Source organism: Helianthus annuus, chromosome 9 (genome assembly GCF_002127325.2).
Source record: "Helianthus annuus cultivar XRQ/B chromosome 9, HanXRQr2.0-SUNRISE, whole genome shotgun sequence".
NCBI classification, from domain to species: Eukaryota; Viridiplantae; Streptophyta; class Magnoliopsida; order Asterales; family Asteraceae; genus Helianthus; species Helianthus annuus.
In genome coordinates, this window is record NC_035441.2 from 159,265,170 (window position 1) to 159,283,466 (window position 18,297).

Below are 18,297 nucleotides of genomic sequence, written 5' to 3' on the forward strand. Positions count from 1 at the left end.
TCAATAACTGTTTAATAGATAACTAATCGTGTGAGGTTTTGTAAAAACAGTTTGCAAAAATGTGATTACTCACATTGCTGTCTTAGGTTTTCTGTAAGGGTTTCCTTGGAATTATCTATAAATTACACAAATGCACACATGTTAGTATAATAACCAATTTTAACATTAGCAATACCCTCCCCGAGACGCCATTCGAACGACTACGTCGGGCAGAACCACGACAACCGTTACGGAACCCTAGATCAATCGGGGAGCGTATCTAATACGTATCCAGGGGTTATGATACTTACAACGGAGCAGAACTTCGTTATTTAGGGGGGGGGGTATTATACCCGAGTATAGTGCCTACTATGCAGTAATTCGAGAGAGAAAGTAAGAATTGAGCGAGTTTCGACTGAAGGCCCGATGCCCTCTTATATATGGCCTGATTTGGGCTTTCTTGCAGCCAGCGTAAAATGAGACCTCGGGCTACACGGCCCGCGTAATAGGGTTATAGGGCTTAGCCCTGATTGGTCATCACCACTAGACCCACCACGATATTGTCACGTGGCAGCACCGGGTATCGCCTAAGTTTGGAGCTATTGCGCCCCGCGTATGATCTTTAAGTGATCTACGCGGCCCGCGAGCGACCTATAAACTTTGTTTTTAATTAATTTTAAATGCTAGATCATATTTTTGGCTCGGTTTACACATACGGGGTGCATTTTAAGACATATTGGGATATTTTAAATATTTTTAGGGTGTCAAAAAATTTAGGAGAGTGTCGGTTTTATTTTGGATTTGTTATAATAAACGTAAAATGAAATAACTTAGTAAAGACGCAAGAAACGAAAAAAAACTAATTAGCGAAACGTAAATGAATATTGTGAAAGAGACACATAAACTAGTAAAAATGGGTAATATCCATTTTTTTAAGTTTTAGTAAAACTAAGGGTAATTAGTCAATATATATTATTTTTAATAAAATGATTCAAAATGGGTAAATTTGTAATTTTCTTAGTTAAGAAAGAGGATATATGCAAGATTAATTTTGAATTGGGTAAATATGCAATAAAGAAGTTTTATAAAAGGAAATATACAATCACCCGTAAATATTATATTTGGCTAAAAAACATGAGTTAGGGTTATTTTACAGAGCACCATATAAACAATTTATTTAATTAAAGGCATTACTATGGTACTAAAAACGTATCATATCCCATATCACATATCACATATCAAGTTGTACATTGGATTAGCAACTCCCTCATATCACATATCAAGTGATACATTGGATTTGCAACTCCAAGTGAATTTTAAAATTTGGAATGTGAGTGTCGAATCCCTTAACCCTGGATTCTAGTAGAAGAAACTCGCCAGCGTCAAAATAGATCTTCTAGAGGGTCTGCAAAAGAAAGCACCGTTAGCCTCGTCAATGAGGACCTCGAAGGGGAGTCCGTGACCAAGCGCCGGTGTGAGAGTAAGTAAACTTGCCGGAGAAGAAACGATATTCCGGCACGATGAGGTCGCCGAAATGTATGGTGTGAACTTTAAGATACGAGTATTCAATGTGAACAAGAGGATGTTCGAAGTAAATGTGATTCTTTGTTGGTGGAAGAGAGTTATTGAATGCTTACCTTTGATGATCGCAAGTATGGCTTATATAGAAATATAAGCTTATCGGACGGTGGGAATCCCGTTGAGATCTAACGCTCTTCTTTTATGCCATGTAACACTCTAACCCGGTTTCTACAATATTTTAATAAATGCGGATGATTGGTCCAGATTTTTTTCTTTAAAAAAACATAGAACTTATACCTTTGGGTTAACTGATAACCCACACGACCCGACATAACGGATTGTTACACTTAATCAAAGTTTAAAGCATTAAAGTTCTAGACTCGAAAAGTTTATTGTGCATGATCATGCTTCAACCTTTTCATAATCATCTCCAAAGAGTTAGCAGTTTAATAGTGTTCGGTTCTTCGCATGCTTGGTCATCCGTCTGGTTCCCACCTTTGCGAAAGGTTATCATAAACACTAAAAACAATTAGTGTTTAAGTTAAATGGTTAAAATCTTAGTAATCGAAACATTTGAACGAAAACATTAAAAATATATATTTTTTTCAGCCCCGTCACCCGGCTAGGTCAGGTTTCAACCTGGCCGGGTCAGCTGAATGTGTTTCTTCTCAGAACCCTTCTCCAGCTGGGTCAGGTTTCCACCCGACCGTGTGAGCTGAACATGCTTTCTTTTTACCAAGTACTTGTTCACTCTTTATTTAACATTAGATTTATTTAATTAAATCCTAATGTTTATCGGGTTGACTTTTACCACTAACAATATTTTACCTGCTCATTCCAGTGAACTTTGTTTAATTAGCAAACTCGTTTTTGGGGTGTTACATACCAGAAGGGATCTCTGCCACTAATGGATTCGTGTCTTCTTTTTACCCGGGCGATGATCCTTGTATTTAATGAAGTCAGTATCAACCTCGTACTATTCCGGCCAACACTTTCTCTATCCTGTTGCAAGCATTAAATACTCTTGGCAGGGACGATGATGTGAGATGGTACCTTTTCTTATTCCCGCTCCTTTTATCATGCATGGTATATTTTAAGAGAGTGTGAAATGGGCTTTTTTTATGAGTCATCTCTTGGGAGCCCAGACGAGAAGCCTAGACGAGGAGCCCAACTCGGGGCCCTCGTCAACAGTGAGTATTGCACTAAACCAAACAAAAGTAAACTACTCGTATAATTTAATATCATAAGATGCTTCCATGCTATCAAAGGCTCTAACAAGAAGATATTCATATCACATCACACACGCATTATCAAGACATTAGCATCACAATTATATATGTGTGTGGTACCATCATACGTAGTTGACTGGTTATCCGGCCCTTGTCTACAAATATAGGGCTAGGATGCATGAGTGGATATAAAATTTAATCCCACACCATAGTATGATCATTCATATAGATCTGTCGATAAAATCAAACGATAACACACAAGGGTTCAAATACGGGGGGGTCATCTATGGAGGTTAGGACTACAAAATAAATATAAGACAAAATTGCACAAAACCAACCTAAACAAACCTAATCGAATCCATGTACCGTATACAATCTCCGAAAACACAAGATAGAAGCTACAAATCTACAATGTGCATCGAACAGATGAACTTTTATATGAAATACAGCAGGTCAACACTAGAGTCAGAATCTTACTCATGATAATTGGGACCATTAATTGGAAAAGAACCGGAAGTATGTCGAGTTAGAGTTTTACCAAACCAGAGATGCTGCTAAATCTCTTATTGGAATTAACTACAAAGAAATTAATGGTGTTATGGTTTGTGTTAGACACAATTGGATCAAGCAAAGCAAATAAAAATTCTGCACTCTTAAAGTTTATGTGAAACTGCACACGACGGCTTTTTATTTTTATTGACTCATAAATTCATTATCATACAACATATATTGCTTGCATATCAAGCCTTCTATTTTGACTATGGGACTCTTTGGCAACTTCTGAATAGTTAAGTGCTGAACCAGTAAAATGTTAGAACCATTAAGAGCCAATATAATGCATAGTCGTTCAGAGGCAAATGTCTAACCAATTCATATTAGATGTCTTAACCATTCAGACGCAGTATAATGTTTAACCATTCAGACATCTGCTCGCGAAACAAACAATCTGAATCATTAAGTACTGAACTAGTAAGAGATCTGAACCATTAAGAGCCCCGTTAAAAACTAAACAAACAGCCCCTAAAACTAGGAATCCTTCACGCACTCAAAAACAAATCAAAACAGATTTGTATGACATTTAAAATTAAATACATCAATACTAAAGGTACTCAAACTCCAAATAGAACAAACAGCTCTGGGTTGGACTTCATGACCCAAAGTATTTCGTAAGCCCAATAACTAGTTTAAAGAGATTAAGCCCAGCAGTTTGAATGGGATTTGGAACAGATGGAATTAGAGATGGGTATAATAACTGGTTCCAAACCCGACCCGGTAGACCCGACCTGGAACCGGTTTTAGTTCCTACCTTCTTTATTGAAGAACTGGTTCCGGGTTCAAAAAACCCTGTAGGTTCTTACCCGGTTCTACTTTTTATAAAAAAAATTGGTTCGTACCCGGTTCCTACCCCGGAACCGGTTCCTCCGTAACCAATTCTGACCTGGTGCATTAAATTCTTGATGATGTTACCATTGGAACCGGTACCTAGCCGTTGAAACCAAGCATCTATTGATTTTGTTACCGTTGGAATCGATTCCTAGCCGTATGAATCGATTTGATACCGTTGGAATCGAAGAACCGGTTCCGGATGCTTCACCGACTTCATTTTTCTTCGCCTTTGTAACCGGACAATGACGATCAGTGTGTTTTTTTAACGTGGAGTTGGCCGTAGCCTTCATGAATTTGCCACATGCTTTGCACTGTGCCATCTCGTGGCTATCGGTCAATAAGCACAAATCAAAGTGTTTCCAAACTGTGGGGTTTCTCTTTGTTTCCAAAACCATACACTACTATAAAAAGAGGCATTTACTATGAAATTTTGCTACGCGAAAAATTTGGTCGCAAATTTGGCTACGAATTAGCTATGGATTAGCTACAAACACATTTTGCTACCATTTTGCTACGGATATTCCGTCGCAAATGAAATCCGTAGCATAACCCGCAGCAAATCCGTAGCAAAACTGAGAAAATAAATATAAAATAAATAACGTAGCTAAATCGGTAGCAAAACCATGAAAATAAATATTTATAAATTAACTAATAAAATTTAAATAATACCCATAGCAAAATATGTAGCAAAGTTGAGAATATAAGTATTTAAATAATAATTACATAAAATGCCTAGCAAAATTTGTAGTAAAATCTTAGAAAAAAAAAATCTAAAACTAAATGTAGAAAAACTTGTAGCAACATCCGTAGTAAAAAAAGGAAATAAATAGAAAAAAAAAACGTAGCAAAATCCGTAGCAGATGTATGGGAATAAATATTTAAAAATTAATTAAAAAAAGTTAAATAAAATCCATCGCAAAATCTTTAGCAAAGTTGAGAATATAAGTATTTAAAAAAATAATTAATTAAAATTGCCTAACAAAATTTGTAGCAAGACCTACATTTTTTATGTAAAATCAAACCTAGAAAAACTTGTAGCAACATCCGTAGAAAAATCCGTTGCAACAAAAAAATATTTAAAAAACAAATTAATCACATCATAAGCAAAACTGTAGCAAATTTGACAATACAAATATTCATATAATAATTCAATAAAACCCATAAAAGCATAGCAAAAATCAAGAAAATAAGTATTGAAAAATAATTATTAAATATATAGTAAAAATAAGTAAATTGAGTTTACTAAAATATGTAGCAAAATTCATAGCAAAAGTAAGAAAATGAAATTTTTATAAAACAATGTAATAAAATTGATAGAAAAATTCATAGCAAAATCGGTAGCAAAAAAAATCAACAAAATAAGTATCATCAAACATACTCAATGCTGGTTAGGTAATGATCAATTGTAGTGAATCATGATAACTACATGATTAATAGTAAAAGATGGGTGCATATTAGTCATTATGACTCATCAGAGTCACTATGACGGTTATGGCACGTTAGATGAAACATGGCCAATGAATATCAAACGGATTAATAATAGTCACTCATTTTTTTACACATATATGACGCTTATGTTTGATTAGTACGCCCGAGTAATGACATTAGATAACACTGCCATCGAGGTACTATGATCCAAGCAACGATTAAATACGAGATTGTTTAATTGTTAAAGAGTCTAACACGAAATGTGCATTTGGTAATAATTATTAGAGAATAATCAGATCTGAGTGTTAGTTATTAATATTATTATGAAATGGTAATAAATAATAAACTAAACGATAGATGATTAAATCAAGAGTTATTTAATTATCCGTTCAACTTAAATGGGATTTGATTATTTAATTAAATGCATCAAAAGGAAAATAAAGAAATAGTTCTTATTTATTAGGTTAATAAATTAAAGAGTTAATTTATTTAATTAACTAGAGGGTAGGCCCGTGCGATGCACGGCATGACCAACAGTTATTGTCCTTCATTTTGTTGTGCGTTCGGGGAAAATGTTTATGTATGGATAAAAGATAATTAGCCAAAAGACAATGTAAGAGAAGCCATACAAAACGTGATAAGAGCTTGTACCATAAGCCGGCCACACAAAATTTAAGGCGTGCATAGCACAGGAATCTTTGTTTGCGGAATCTGTTTAAGAACAAACATGTATGCCAAGTCTAAAAACATACATTACAGGGATAATGGTTAGATCAGCATTACTTTAACACATATTATTACCTTGCTGGTGAACACATTTACTCTATTGTTTAGGGCACAATTTGATTAGGTTGCTGATAATGAATTGAATATCACACCAAATTACAATAGCAGTTTATATTGCTACTATTCACCCAAATCAAGCGCCTTAAATAAGTCAGTGTTTCTCTATATTCAAAAAACGAACTATAACTGACGATTATTAAATTGCAACAGTCAATTCAATCCAAATAGTGCAATAGAAACATATCCAATCGAATCACAATTATATCAGCACGTTTTAAATTTCAAATGGTTAAACCTCATAGGGGTCTAAGATGAAAACTGGCTCATTCGTATCCCAAAGTTTTTAAATACTAAAATAAAAAAAAAACAAATAAGAATTACTAAATGATATTGAATAAAATTTAAACAAAGACCAAATACAAAGATAATGGTAAAGTAAGGCTGATCGAATCGAATTATATGTGCCACTATACAAAATTTAATTTATATTAAACTTTAAATAAATTATCTTTGACGCTTCTTATAAAAAATGAATTGGATTATCTAATTAAAAGATTTGAACCCATCGATGTGGTAGTACAGGGATTCGGTGCCTAGATGGCGAATCGTAGCAGGTGTGCTTGTGATTTACAGGCTGTAATACCATTTCTTATTGAATATTCTGTTGTCATTTCTTTTGGCAATGAGGCCAATGGTACCACCTTCATACCAATATCCTTTAAACTTTGAGATCAAACTATACTAACACCTTTATAACGAAAAATAAGTACAATCCATTCCTTGATCATTTACCAGAGTTCAACACCCGTTGTTTCTTGTCTCTCGTACACGATGAACTCGCGGTTAATCACAAAAAAAAAACGGCTTCCTGTGCTCCCCAAATCTTAATCTTATGATGTTGAGGTTTTCATCAAGATGTTTGATGTGCCTTGCTTCTACCAAATCTGAGTCCCATTTCTGTCCAAACAATATAAGAAGAATAAAGTAAAGGGTAAGATGACATTCATAACTCAAAAAATGTTGCTAAAACCTTCATGCGCAAATCAAATTTGCTACTACTTTGCGACCAGTGGACATTTTGTGAGTGCTTTTAGTGACAATAATTTGGGTTTCATCTTCGCTAGTTTTTAAACAAAACAATTATCGTTTTTGGTCGCAAGCATTAGCTAATTTTGCAATCGTTTTAATTCTTAGTTGCAAATTTGTCGCTAATGTGCATTTAGCAAATATTGGTTGCAATAGTCTGTTTTTTAAGAGAGAAAACAACTTTATTACACAAAAAGAACCACGTGGACCATCGGTTGATAAACTTTTCAGGCGAAACCAATTTAAACAACCATTGGTTGCGAAAGCATGAAAGTACCCGGAACCAGATCACGTTTCGATATCTCAACACCATCTTCAAAGCCAACACTTTCCATCCTTAAATTCCAGTCACATTAGCACTCCACATCATCGCTAACAGACATTGGCATTTTAAAAACCATAATATTGTAAAAACCATTTAAAGTAATGTAAGATATATCATGTTATTATCATGAATCAATAAATCAGTAGAGATTGAGTAGTTATCAACACATGTACCATGATCTCGTGGTGTTATATGGGCAGGACTGTTGGTGTTCATCATTGGTTGATGTTGAGTGAATAAATGAATGTAAGACATGAGACAGATGCATGATGCTCAACATTATAAAATGAGAGAGGGGTGAAGGGACAACGAAAGTACAGAGTTGGATTATTAGTTTAGGAGAAGAGATGGGAAATAATGAGAACCCATATTGTGAGGTTTGCATGACTTAGGGAAGGGTTTAAATATAAGTAAGCATCAAGATCGCAACTCTTCAGCTGATTTGTTGAAATTAAATTCAATCGTTAGGAAACAATGTAGATAACTCTTTGAATTCTTTTTTATTATCATTTGTCTACATTTATTTAACTCTTCGAATTCATTTTTATTATCATTTTGTCTACATTTATTTTATCAATTTAATTGTATTTAAGAATACTTCAATTGTTAATTTATATTTAAAAAATCATTTAACCCATGTTAAAAGACCATTGTGCCCATTTATTAACCCCATTAAGTTGTTGTATCATAAGCATAAAATATTGTAATTACTTAAATTTTGCCGGTATTCTTCAGAAATGCTTTATAATATAGTATAGATAAAACTGGATGTAAATATGTAATTAACTTGTTGGCGTTATTATTTAGGATCAACCCGATCTAATTAGCTAGCTTGGAAGTATTTGGGAATTTGGAATTGCTTTTTCAATGTATTTTCATTATAAATGTTTAAACTAATTTCATTTTATTTGTATTGTTAATTTAAGATGAGTCATTACATTCAATTAATTATAGTCCCTAGAGATCCATTTCAATTAATTATAATCGGTTAGAATTAAGATATTAATAATTTAATATTCATGTTGGAAGACGAATTTACCCCTAAAACATAATTAATATACGCATCGTGTGTTGTATACTAAGTCTTTCTACTTGTACCTTTTAATTTTTAAGAAGTTCTTGTAGAAAAATGACAAATTTAACCCCGAAACATAATTAATATATGCATTATGTGTTTTATACTAAGCATTTTTACTTATACTTCTTAATTTTTAAGAAGCCCCCTAAAGAAATGCTTTATAATATACTTATGATTTTGTAATATATGATTTTAATCAATATTATTTTAAGTATTGCATTTAAAACATCATAAATGTTGATTTTAAAATAGAACATGTAACTAAATTTTAGATTATATATAGATATAGATTATTAATGGTATTTTTATCTTTTCAACTAATGTTGTTGTTGTTATCATTTTATCATAATCTTCTTCTTCATCATTGATAACCTGTTCAACATCATCTTCCTTACTGGAGCACCACCAACCACGACACTCACAAATAAAATCTTAGAACCACCACCACCATCATAAACCACCCTCACCCTGCTTGTAACACGCATAAAAAACGGTTCCCCGAAACCTGACTTGAATTGTAAACCGGATCCGAATTGTTATAAATAAAAAGGCAAAGTTTTATTATCTTACCGTTCTTCTATATTTTGGGGATTGAAGAATCACTATAATTAAATTCGAATATTTAGATGTAAATTTTATTAAAAAAAATAAAATTCTATTAAAGTTTATAAAAGAAATCGTTTAACTACGTTTTTATAATTTTAAACTAAGTTAGAATTGTTAAAGTATAACTTAACTAAGTAGCATTAATGTACTGTACTATATGTTAATATGGCGTTTCATGCATTGCTTTGTTGCAAATTGTGTTGTTTTATTTGTAAATTATTATTATTTATAATAATCTAATTAATTTAGCCAAAATCTTGTTAATAATATATTAGAATATATATATATATATATATATAGTTATTTTAATACTTTTATTATTTTAATATTATAATAATAATTCCTTTTTTTTACTGTTTAACTTTAATTTAATGATTTTTTAGTATCACGGGGTGGGATAAGCTTGGTGTCAACCGGTACTGGTATCGAAAATACCGGTACGGTCTTGTTTGGTATCGGTACAAATAGTAATTTTAATATTTTAATAATATATATAGTTTTTTATATATTTTTATTATTTTAATATTATAATAATAATTCTTTTCTTTACTTTTTAACTTTAATTTAATGATATTTTTATGATACTTATGATCTTTCGGTTTAAATTTTATCTTAATCTATTAAATTCTGATACTAATATCATGGATAAGTTCTTAATATTTGATATCATTTGGATCCCTTTACCTATTTTTTTATTATATGTTTTCTTTGAAAATATATTGTTGTGTTTTTATTACGAATTATATTTGAGCTACTTTTAATATATTAGTTACTTCGAAATTTAAATTTATGGTTACCTTGTCAAAGATCATTTTATAGAATAATCATAAGTTTGGAATAATTATCTTTAAACCAATTATTAAAACAAATTAAGATCAAAGTTAACTTTAAACTAATCTACCTTTATCTATAATATATTATTTAGTATAATGTGTTATTGATGATATTAATTTTAATGATTATTGATATATAATTATTTTATTTTATTTTTTATCTTATCTCTTATTTATTTAATATAAATTAAATATTGATTAAATTGGACCTTTGGAGTGCTTTTGCGGTTTATCCCAATAGGTTTCGTTTATTAATTGCATTTAAGAACCGAACTTATTATTGTATTATTATAATTAATTGTGATTATATTCTCATTTAATATTTTTTTTTAATATTAATGTAGAAAGACCATTTCACCCCTTACTAACATCATTAAGTTGTTGTACCATAAGTATAAAAGATTGTAATTACTTAAATTTGGTTGGTATCCTTATGAAATGCTTTATAATATAGTATAGATAGATAGATATAGATATAGATAATTATTTTTTTTATTTTTTAATATTAATGTAGAAAAACCATTTCACCCCTTACTAACATCATTAAGTTGTTGTACCATAAGTATAAAAGATTGTAATTACTTAAATTTGGTTTGTATCCTTATGAAATGCTTTATAATATAGTATATAGATTAGGTTCTAGCATTAATGTACTGTACTATATGTTAATATGGCGTTTCATGCATTGCTTTGTTGCAAATTGTGTTGTTTTATTTGTAAATTATTATTATTATTTATAATAATCTAATTAATTTAGCCAAAATCTTGTTAATAATATATTAGAATATATATATATATATATACATATAGTTATTTTAATACTTTTATTATTTTAATATTATAATAATAATTCCTTTTTTTTACTGTTTAACTTTAATTTAATGATTTTTTAGTATCACGGGGTGGGATAAGCTTGGTGTCAACCGGTACTGGTATCGAAAATACCGGTACGGTCTTGTTTGGTATCGGTACAAATAGTAATTTTAATATTTTAATAATATATATAGTTTTTTATATATTTTTATTATTTTAATATTATAATAATAATTCTTTTCTTTACTTTTTAACTTTAATTTAATGATATTTTTATGATACTTATGATCTTTCGGTTTAAATTTTATCTTAATCTATTAAATTCTGATACTAATATCATGGATAAGTTCTTAATATTTGATATCATTTGGATCCCTTTACCTATTTTTTTTATTATATGTTTTCTTTGAAAATATATTGTTGTGTTTTTATTACAAATTATATTTGAGCTACTTTTAATATATTAGTTACTTCGAAATTTAAATTTATGGTTACCTTGTCAAAGATCATTTTATAGAATAATCATAAGTTTGGAATAATTATCTTTAAACCAATTATTAAAACAAATTAAGATCAAAGTTAACTTTAAACTAATCTACCTTTATCTATAATATATTATTTAGTATAATGTGTTATTGATGATATTAATTTTAATGATTATTGATATATAATTATTTTATTTTATTTTTTTTCTTATCTCTTATTTATTTAATATAAATTAAATGCAATTAATAGAATTTTTATAGAATGATGCATTTAAAACAACCATAAATTTTGGTTTTAAAATAGAACATATAACTAAACTTTAGAATATATATAGATTATCTACTAGATATTTATATTCGAAAAGTCTGATTATTTACACGTAGAGATATACATGGATGCATTTTTGAATATAACCTACATTAGGGTTGTGGAACTACAAATAGAACAAGAGGATTACATTTAAGGTTATCACTCTCCACCACCCTACCTCCATTGGTTCACCATTTCCGCCCAATTTAGGAATGTCGGTCGACCACCGCCCTGGGCACGTCGTCACCAAGCAATTGACCTTGGTTAAGTCGACTGCCACTGCCACCACTTTGATAAACCACATACCACCCGATGAGTTGTTCGCCCAGTCAAAACGCGTCTAGGTAGAGAAGGTTTCCACCCCCTTATAAGGAAGGTTTCATTCTCCTCCTCAACCAATGTGGGACTTACATCTCATTGTAACATCTCACATTGGTTGTGAAGGGGAACGAAGGCTTCCTTATAAAGGGCTTGATACCTTCATCATGTTGTTCGTCCCAGCCATAGCGGACAATCATGGTGCGGTTACGCTGGGCTGTTACAGATGGTATCAAAGCTAGGGACCGGACTGGTGTGCCAGCGAGGACACTAGGCCCTATAACGAGGGTGGATTGTAACATCTCACATTGGTTATGAAGGGAAACGAAGGCTTCTGTATAAGGGGGTTCCTTCTTGCGACTCTTTCGATTTCCGGTTCGTAGACTAACGGTGAAGTCCTCCTGGACAAGTAACACACCCGCGTAACAAGGAAAAAGACAAAGTGCAAAAAGAAAGCTAGACAATTTAAACAGATAATCACGTAAATTCAAACAATATCCAAACACAAAGCGCACGCACTCCCCGGCAACGGCGCCAAAATTTGATCGGAGTGTCGCGCTCCGGTCAAAGATAATAATTATATACCCTAATTACCCTTAACAAATAGCTAGTGGTAGTGAGGGGTCGAACCACGAAGAGTATGTGGTTGTGTACGGATTTGATTGAATTATGAAAAGTTGTCACTATTATGAAGCTTGCTATGGTATATTTTTTTGTATTTTGTTTTGGTTGAGAGATATGAATTAAAGTTACTAAAAATATTGGTTTGATTGATTGATGACTAACAACTAACAATTGCAAAATATAAATAACGAGTCAAACAAGATAGAGAAAACAAGGTTCACACCCGGTTCGGTAATTGCATTCCTAGGGTTCCTACACGTTTTAAGATTTATTCAATTGCAAACACGACTAATGAATTTAGTGTTACACGGCTTAGGTGCAAAAGCTATCAACGTTATAAAGAACGGACCACAATGCACTTCGTTACCAAGAACATGTAAACTCTAACCTAGACAAGGCATAATTGCACATAAACATTTCATAAAGTCAAATTTAATCTTCACTCAACAGTTTATGAATTCAATACAAATGCAAGACAATTGTCATAAGTTTCAAATCAAGAAGCAATTTGTCACAAAATCAATCCAAGAACAATGTTTAAACCCTAGACTTACAATTAACCTACACCAGGGTGAAACCTCCTAGAAATTAGCCGCTCATGGAAGGACGTACGTTATCACCGGAAATTGAGAACTCGAACATCATCATCTTGAAGCTTTGAAGTTGTGAAGATGGAGGTTAGGGTTTGGATTGGTTAATGGTGATGAATGGATTGAAGGATGAATGATGGTTAGGGTTAGAGAATGGATGATTGTGGAAAAAATGTTGGTTGTGATCTTGATTCGGATGATAGGAAGGATGGATTCGTAGAATGGTAGGTGATTGATGGTGTCTTGTGGCCCCAAGATGAAGTTTCAAACTTCAATAAAAGTGTAACTCCCGAATTATGGCCAACAACCTCTTTTCATTCGTTTGTTTGACCCAATTCACGCAACAACCGCGCAGCAATATCTGAGGACCGTCGCCGACGGACCTAACCACCGTCGGCGACGGTGTGTAGTTTTCCACTTGTTGCCGACGGCCTACTTCGCTGTCTACGGTTGATTTGGTCGAAGGATGATTGCAAACGTCGTCGGCGACGGACCCTTTGGTCGTCGGCGACGGCCCCTAAAACTTTACTTTTCTGTTTTTCTCGTCTTGACTTGCCGGTTGACCCCTTCCGCATCCCGGTGGCTCGTTTTTCATCCCGGTAGTCCGTTTAGCTCCCAATTAGCTCCTTAAACTTCACAAGACCTGCAAAACGCAAATCCTTTTACAAGTAGGCTATTCGAGATGAAAAGTTAAGTAAAAACATAAACTTAGACATAAACGAACACCGACTTTCGACCACGTATCAGTTGTGGATATGTAAGTCCCACATCGGTTGAGGAGGAGAACGTAGCCTTCCTTATAAGGGGGTGAAAACCTTCTTTACCAAGACGCGTTTTGACTAGGCGAGCAACTCGTCAGGTGGAAACAAAACCATGAGTTTCTGGATGAGTAACCCATCTGAGGCAAAGCGTACAATATATTGGCATGGTTTACTTGGGTTGTTATATTAAAGGCCATAATGACCATTTAGTTTTAAGAGTTAAAACTTAATTAAGGCTCTTCATGAACTGAGTCGAGCCGAACCGAGCGGACAAACCGAATCGAGTCGATCAGCTCGTTTACAATTGAGCTGAAAATTGAACAAGCATTTTTGAGCGTGCGACGAATTATTTGACAACCATAAATATGGGATGTTTCCTTCAATGTTTCGGTTGTCGTGTGACGACTGATGTCCAACGGTCTAAGGATGACACTAAGCCTGAGGTCCGACTGTCCGAGAATGAGGCTCAGGTTAAAGCCAGTGAGGCGATAAGCATACTGCAGTGAATAATTGTCGTATTGTAACGTAGGGTGATAGGGGGAGACAATTGACGACTGACGACTAATAATCTTAGTGTTTTGCTGATAAAATATAGTGTTAAATATTTTATTGGGTTGATTGGGCTGGTAAGTATAAATATAATTGTATATTTGCATATAGTGGGCCAAACCCAATAGAGTGGTATATACGACATTATAGATATAATTGTAATTTGTGTGTATATATATATATATATATATATATATATATATATATATACAAAATCATGTATATAAAAATTAATAAAAAATTAATTCGAGCTAAACAAACCTTTGCTCATGCTTGGCTTGTTTACAAACTGAACCAATTGACGTGTTTACAACCGAGCGACCGATAAGCAATTTGCATACCCCTAAACCCAATATAGATTATTAAAACATGTATGGCACATTAAGACTAACTAGAGATAAAAAAAACTTTTGTTTTATTAAAATCCAATAAAAAATTATTTATTAAACTATATATATATATAGAGTAGGGTTCGCACGGAAAGTGTGTTTTTCCTAGAAAGTCTAGGAAGCGATCTGGTCCATCCGATTGGTGTGTTTAAGGGTTGAGATTAAATCAATGGCAATCTTGTAATATTTGAGTTTAATTAATTGATTGTTCTAAATGAGTAGGGGCAATTTTGTCAATGGCCGTGTTTTAAATCAATTAGATAACCGCCCAGTTCCTAAATTCAAGCGTTTTCCCTCTCTCTCCCTCCAAACCCATCTTGAAAACCCCAATCCCTACCAAAAATAACTATAATCGTGGAAGAAGATAACTTTAGAAACGATGGAGAGCACCGGATTAAATTAAAACACTTCTCCATCTCCACCATCTCCGAGTTCATCATCACCATTCAAATATTGTTCTTATCATCTCCGTTTTCTTGACGTTGTGTTTTAACAGCAAGCAAATTAATACAATTGTGGTTTAGCAGCATGCAGATTTATACAGTTGTGGTTTAGCATCCAGATTCATACATATGTGTTTTAACATCAAGCAGATTCATACAGTTGTGTTTTAGCATTCAGATTCATACAGATGTGTTTTAACAGCAAACAGATTCATACAGTTGTGTTTTAACAGCAAGCAGATTCATACAGATGTGTTTTAACAGCAAGCAGATTCATACAGTTGTGTTTTAGCATTCAAATTCATACAGTTGTGTTTTAGCATCCAGATTCATACAAATGTGTTTTAACAGCAAGCAGATTCATACAGTTGTGTTTTAGCATTCAGATTCATACAGTTGTGTTTTAACAGCAAACAGATTCATACAGTTGTGTTTTAACAGCAAGCAGATTCATACATTTGTGTTTTAGCATTCAGATTCATACAGTTGTGCTTTAACAGCAATCAGATTCATACAGTTGTGTTTTAGCATTCAGATTCATACAGTTGTGTTTTAACAGCAATCAGATTCATACAGTTGTGTTTTAGCATTCAGATTCATACAGTTGTGTTTTAACAGCAATCAGATTCATACCCTGTGTTTTACCATCTTTATATTGTGGGATCTATAAAAAAAATTGACTTTAGCCCTGTAAATTGTTAAAACACAACACCAAGAACATGCTGATAAATTCCAGTAATCTTCTGAACAATGGAATATGCGATGTAATGTGACATGGAATTTTAGTTAATGAACACATTGACTTCCAGATTTGAATCCGAAAATAATAAAAATTCCGAAAATCATGGAATTTTAGTTAATGAAGATACATTCCAAAAATAAAATTAAAATGTGAAATTACATGATAGCCCTTCTACTTAAAATCCCTCAATGACACATGTCCAATTCTTATTCATTCCTAGACTTTCTAGGAAAAACAGACTTTCCACCCAACTCCTACTCTATATATATATATATATATATATATATATATATATATATATATATATATATATATATATATATATATATATATATATATCAGTAACCAAGTATTTATAGCCTAGTGGTCAGGAGGAGGTGAGAAACTTTGCTTCTCTTGGAAGTCCTGGATTCAAGTCCAGACAAAGGAGATTTTAATACTAATTTGATGATACTAACATATTAACTGCTAACCCGGTTAGCGACATCCTAACCGTACATCGTTCAAAAAAAAAAACTAAAATATGATTTTTATTTCTATACGGTTTCTTCTTATATTATTTGTAATTTTGTATATTGTTATAAAAGTTATTTACATAATTCATTTAATTTAAAGTGAAAAAATCAAAATTCCCGCCCCATAATTCCCTCCCTCATCTCCCCGCCTAATATTTTTCCTTCTAAATCGCACATCTGCCCCTTTAATTCTCCATAGTGATTGCTCCATCACTTTACCAAAAATTATATGATTGTTGTGAATGGAAGCTTCTGGTAACGAGGGTATGGATAATTGATTGGCTTCCTCAGCATGTTCTTTATATTTACATATGTACCTCTTTTCTAATTCTTTATGTATGTTAAGTAATTTCAATTTACACATCAAATACAAGTCTCAGGTATATTAGAATTGATGGTTTATGGAGTTCTCAAGTGGCACAACCGAGAAGAGAAGAGAATGGTTTCGATTACCCGACCGTTCAAGTTTCTGTCTTCCGGAATACACTCATTTCAAAAACTCACCCCCAAAACTGACTCATTCAAAACGTACTACTCGGATGGCGTGCCTGGCTACTTGATCGTTTTTTTAAACTCTGTTCATAGTTAATCATCGTTACTATTGATATGTGTTTATTTAAAGCTCAAATGGACATTGTATTGCATAGGTAGAAATCTCATTTAACAGTGTTTTGTTCTCTCTCGTGTTTTTGCTCTCAATGATTTGTAGACGATGGCCTTAAGGTTTCTGATGGTTTTGAATGCTTCACAAGCTTACAACTACTCAGGTACACTTTGTCCAGGATGGGGTTGAGAGTTAGGTTATTTATTTATTTTGGGATTTTTAGATGGGTCCATTGCAGATTTTTTTTTTTCAAAATTAGTGCTCATACCAACTTGTATATCATGTTTGGGTGTACAATTTTGAACTCTTTCACATACGTTGAAAGCCTTCAGACTTCTACGTAAAAAATGATATACAAGTTGATATGTGCACAGTTAAAAAAAGTTTTTTTATGCTTGACATAACAATTAGTTTAATGTTTTTTTCATTAATATATGACGACGGGGGTAGCCTAATGTCAAATAAAATGACTAATATGCAAGAGCTTAAAAGGTTGAAAGGTTCATCGGATGAAAAGCTGTAAAGTGAGAAAAGCGAGGAACAGTAATCAGTCACATCTGAGAACTCACCTCACCAACTCACGCCCACAAACTCAGAGCAGGTCTGCACAAGTACACTCTATAACCAGGGGTCCAAAGCCTTCAACCCCAAAAGAGGAAACCCTCCATTGCAAACAGGTTTCGCTAGTCTTGTATATGCCATTTCAGGAGATGTCTTCCCCTATAAGAAGACAACTCATTTTCACTCCTGGGACATTCCGAAACACAGAGATTCCTTAATCTCTGGTCATTCAAAGAGTACTTAATCACTTCCAAGTTACTCTTCATCACATTCACCACACACTCATTCTATTTGCTTTCTTTTCTGGATTAGAGCTTTCCTCGGAGAAGGAACTTC

At 32.9% G+C, this 18,297-nt stretch overlaps 1 long non-coding RNA gene across 2 annotated transcripts; it reads left to right on the top strand.

Annotated features, from left to right (window-relative positions):
* The first annotated feature begins 16,975 nt into the window (after positions 1–16,975).
* Positions 16,976–17,558, top strand: LOC110874762. 2 transcript variants are annotated; one of them, XR_002556201.2, is made up of 2 exons: positions 16,976–17,060; positions 17,177–17,558. It is a non-coding gene; the product is annotated as an uncharacterized LOC110874762 (long non-coding RNA). The 2 variants fall into 2 exon arrangements; XR_002556202.2 differs by having other exon boundaries at positions 16,999–17,060; positions 17,171–17,558.
* The last annotated feature ends 739 nt before the right edge of the window (positions 17,559–18,297 follow it).